At 44.2% G+C, this 5,066-nt stretch overlaps 1 pseudogene; it reads left to right on the top strand.

Moving 5' to 3' along the window:
* The first annotated feature begins 307 nt into the window (after positions 1-307).
* On the top strand, positions 308-664 carry LOC102833464 (annotated as a pseudogene).
* Positions 665-5,066: the final 4,402 nt, after the last annotated feature.

Genomic DNA, 5,066 nt, shown 5'->3' with positions numbered 1-5,066 from the left:
TCTTTTGGCAGCCCATGGCACTTTCAATATTCTCCTCCAACACCATAACTCAAAGGCATCAATTCTTCTACGGTCTTCCTTATTCACTGTCCAGCTCGTGCATCCATACGAGGTTATTGAAAATACCACGGCTTGGGTCAATTGCACCTCAGTCCTCAAGCTAACATCTTTGTTCTTCAACACTTTAAAAAGGTCTTGTGCTGATTATGAAAGACACCTGAAAGAAAGGGTGGTGTCTCTTCGGCAATATTTTGGGCTTTAGGAGAAATGGTCTCTGTTCTCTCAGTATAGTCTTCTGGGAGGAGCCATGTCTACTTTGTTTCCCTCACTCTTTCCTTGTGTGATGGAGACACTTTGGTTTAATTTGGATCGACTCTGTGTGAAGGAGACAGAACTGCAACAGCAGGAACAGCAGCATCAGGCATGGCTCCAGAGCATCGCAGAAAAAGACAACAACCTGGTACCTATTGGCAAGCCAGTCTCAGAGCACTATGATGATGAGGAGGAAGAAGATGATGAAGATAGTGAGGAGGACTCACAGGATGATGAGGATATTCAGAACATGTATGAAATGAATGACTACAATGAATCACCCGATGATGGAGAGGTCAATGAGGTGGACATGGAAGGCAACGAACAGGATCAGGACCAGTGGATGATCTAGGTAGACAGGGCAAGAGGATCCTCAAGGAGATCCCAGGCCAGCCCACCCCACCCTGCACCCCCTACAAAACCAGTTGATAGTCACAGTGCCTGAAAGCTTAACTTTGGACACTTCCATAGCTGCTGCCAGGATGTGGGCCCCTGGGCCTCTCCGAGGCCATCAGTCTACTCTTGACTCCACAAGGCCTGAGCCCACTGCTTCTTCCCAGCCAATATCCTTCTTTTGGCTGCCAGGTCTGGTCTAGTTCTAACTTTCTTTAATAAAGACACAGGACTGATTAAAAAAAAAAGGTCTTGTGCAGTAGATTTGCCTAATGCAATACATTGTTTGATTTCTTGCCTACTACTTCCATGAGTGCTGATAGTTGATCCAAGAAGAATGAAGTCATTGACAATTTCAGTCTTTTCTCCATTGATAAGAATGTTGTTTATTGGTCCAGTGGTGAGAATTTTTGTTTTCTTTACACTGAGATGCATTGCAATCCATACCGAAGGCTGTGGTCTTTGATCTTCATCAGCAAATATTTTAAGTCCTCTTCACTTTCAGCAAGCAAGTTTGTATCATCTGTATATCACAGGTTGTTAATGAGTCTTCCTTCAATTCTGATGCCATGTTTTTCTTCATATAACCTAGCTTCTCAGATGATTTGCTCAGCATACAGGTTGAATAAGTATGGTGAAAGGATACAACCCTGTCACACTCCTTTCTTAATTTTAAACCATCCAGTGTTCCCATGTTCTGTTCGAACAACTGTCTCTTGGTCCATGCTTAGTAGAGGACTAGCTAAATGCTCAGTGATTTGTACCTACAATGGAATGCTATATCCAGCAATCAGGAATAAACTCCAGAATACTATGTTAAAGACAACGTATGTGTAGGTCTTTTCCTTCCTTCCCCTCTTGATTCTTATAATGTTCCAAACACAATTCTCAGAGCTTCACAAATACTAATTTTGTTTACTCTACTTAATAACTGTAGTGGGAATTTGCATTTGTCAAGTAGATAAACTGAGGTAGTGAGAGGTGAACTAATTTGGATAGTGACCACACATTTAATGTATGTATAGCTGAGATTTCTGCTGCTGCTTTCCTGTACTCCTGGTATGGCACCATAGGATCAGCACTGGACTGTGAACCACAATGTCGGCAGTTCAAACCCACCAGCTGCTCCTTGTAAGCCCAATACAGGGTTGCAATGAGTCAGAACTAACTTGATGGCATTTAACTACAGCAACATAGCTGGCATTTAACCTAGGAAGTCTAACTCTTAACTACTGTACTATACTGCAGGCCATGGTTTAATATGCTTCCATTTAGGAAAACTTGTATACATTATGTGGAAAATCTTATTCTACTATGCTGACACCAAGTGTCATAATCAAATCAGTCTCAAATCAATGCATCCTATTCCAGTTCAACTGCCCATCAACTGTCCCTGAAGCCTTTCTTTCCCTGGCCTTAACCACCATAAATTAGGTCAGATCTCAAGGTGAAGGACATAATCCTTCAGACTGTCAAATCTGTCTAAGACATCAGCTGCCAGTTGTACGCTCGGGGTCCTTAGTGCCCTCCTCATTTTTAACCAGCTAGCTTCCACTATTCCCAGAATGACTCACAGAACTCATGGAAAACACTAATACCTGTAATGGTGGTAGTGACGGTGGTGATGCACCATAGGGTCAGATCCTACTCATAGTGACCCTGCACAGGGTTTCCAAGGCTGTAAATCTTTACAGGAGCAGAAAGCCTCATCTTTCTCCCATGGAAGGGCTGGTAGTTTCAAACTGCTGACCTTGAGACTAGCAGCCCAACTCACAACCACTAAGCTACCAGAGCTCCTAATACTGATGATACAGTTTCATATAAAACAAAAAGTTTGCAAGTAGAACCCTGGTGTGATGATAAAGCATCAGCACTGTACTGCTAACCACAAGATTGGCAGTTCAAACCCACCAGCCACTCCTTGGAAACTTTATACAGGGTCTATATGAGTTGAAACCAATTGGATAGCACTTAACAACGATGCAAATGAACAGATGCATAGGGTGAGGCCTGGGAAGGTTGCTAATATGGAGCTTCCATATCCAAAAGGGGTCATACCATCTTTGCTGCATTGATGTCTACCACCAACCAGGAAGTCCTTGGAGCTTCCATGTCCAGAGCCTTTACTGGGGTCTTTAAGAGGAAACATTGATTGAATCATGGCCTCTTCCCTGAGTTCAGCTGATATTACATAGTGGTTTCCTCTGGTTGGGCAGCCACTATCTGTGCACAACCAGTCAGATTAGGTGTGGTCTGGATGCTCATGGAAGGCACTTGTATCACAGGAATGCCAAGGGGTTTAGGAAGTCCAAGGTTCTGCATAGCCAACGACAAACAAATTTTTAGAGTAAAATTAATTGTGATCCCCCACTCCACTGACACCCCCACCCACATATATTTTGTATTCATATTCAAAATATTTCTGGAAGTGAGAATGCACAAAAAGGAGATCATGGTAGCTATCTCCTTGGGGAAGGGATGCACTGGCTAAAAACCAGTTGCTGTGGAGTCCATAAGAAACTGTAGATGCTTTTTTCATTTTAAATTAGAACCATGAGAATATCGCTTTTTTTTTTTTAATCTTTCTGAAATACACAGTGCTTTCACAGAACTTTTTCTCAAATGGCTTATCTTTCCAACTGTAACCCAAGTGCCTTCTAGCTGTGTCTACCAAAGGGTGCCAGGAAATTATTACACCCTCAAGGAGACAGTCAGCCACCTAGGGGCGTTCCACAGCCCATGTCGCAGGGCTACAGAGGGGTACGTGTACCTGTCTGCTTTCCCTTTAACCCAGCCCCCAGGAGCTCAGGTGGGCCTGCAGGGGAAGGGGCTGTGTGAGCAAAGCAGCACTGGCCCTTTCCTAGACAGCTGGTGGAAGGACAAATTGGCATAAGGACTATTTGGAAAGATCCATCCAAATTTAAAATGCAAAAATCCAACATTTCTTTAAGTATTGCAAAACAAATCACACATCCTTTAAAGGAAAAATGTACATTTAAACTATGGGACAATATAAGCACTAGACTACTCTCAAAGACTTCCAGTGAATGAAACATGAAGTTTTAGAATCTTATTTACAACTTCATTTAGGGGTGGTTCCTTGGAAGAATTCTCATCTTCCATGTGGGAAGTCAGAGTTCGATTCTCAGGCAATGAACCTCGTTCACACTTACTAATATCCATCAGTGGGAGATTGTACATTATGATGCTGAACAGGCTTCAGTGAAGTTTCCTGACTAAGACAGACTAGGAAGAAAAGCCTGGTGATTTACTTTTTAAAATTTCAGCCAATAAAAATCTATAGATGGATATTCTGGGAAAATGGTGCTGTAAACAAACCACTATTCTAACTATCCTCCACAAATGCAATGAAGATATGTTGCTTGGCTTGGAGGGACTCTCAATTAGGGAGCAGAAGGAAGCAGCAGGGCACGGCACACAGGCAAAATGAGCAAATCAATGGGTCCCATTTGTTGTTGTTAAGTGCCCTTAAGTTAGTTCTGACCTATAGCAACCCTGTATACGGTTTCTGAGGAGCACCTGGTGAGCTTGACCCACCGACCTTGAGATTCAAAATGACTTTGCAGTAGGAAAATCACTCCTTTCACTGTCCTTGTCCCTACTCCCAACACATGGGCTACTGGCTGCTGTAAACTGAGGAAGTAGCCTCAGAAAGAGAGCCTGCTACCTTAACAAGCAGAGCCGCTCCCTGTACAAAGAGACAGGACCTCAAACTTCTGCTGTAAAATCAATAAGGCAGACCTCCCCTGGGTCTGGGTGTGCCACTCCTCCTCTACTCAAACACCGAGACCTGCGGAGTCTGCTCTCAGAGTCAAAACTCCACTGGCCTACCTGCACAATCCATGGCTCAGGCTTCTGGAATCATCAGAACAGACTTCTCGGGGAGTCAGATCAGCTCTGTCTGCTCCCTCTTTCGGTCAGTGCTGACAACTGCTGACCAAGGCTGCACTGTGCCATGAAGCAGCAATCTTTAGTGGAAACTACACCCACAGTCAACATATTACAGGGAAGGGAGGCTCTGAGAGCAACAAAGCAGATCTCTCTGGAGGTCTGTTTGGCATGTGAAATCCTCTTCTCCACCCAGACACCGTCACCTACAAACTGGCTGTGAGTTGCTACAGAAGGGCTCGGCTGTGAAGTTTTCTCCATAGTCAACACTGTACCTGCCTCTCTGCATACCCCATGGCTCTGAGCCTAACAAGACAAACCTCCCTGGGAGTCACTTAGGATTGGTCTGTCCCAACTTTCAGTTGGTACTGAGGACAGCTGACTAAAGGATGTCAGGAAGCAGGTGACAGGAGTGGAGGCTGGGGGACTCTGAAAGCAGCAACCAGGCAGGT

The sequence above is a fragment of the Chrysochloris asiatica genome, unplaced genomic scaffold (assembly GCF_000296735.1).
Source record: "Chrysochloris asiatica unplaced genomic scaffold, ChrAsi1.0 scaffold00012, whole genome shotgun sequence".
Taxonomy (NCBI): Eukaryota; Metazoa; Chordata; class Mammalia; order Afrosoricida; family Chrysochloridae; genus Chrysochloris; species Chrysochloris asiatica.
The sequence above is the reverse complement of the archived record's forward strand: the minus strand, read 5'-3'. Positions and strand labels throughout refer to the sequence as shown.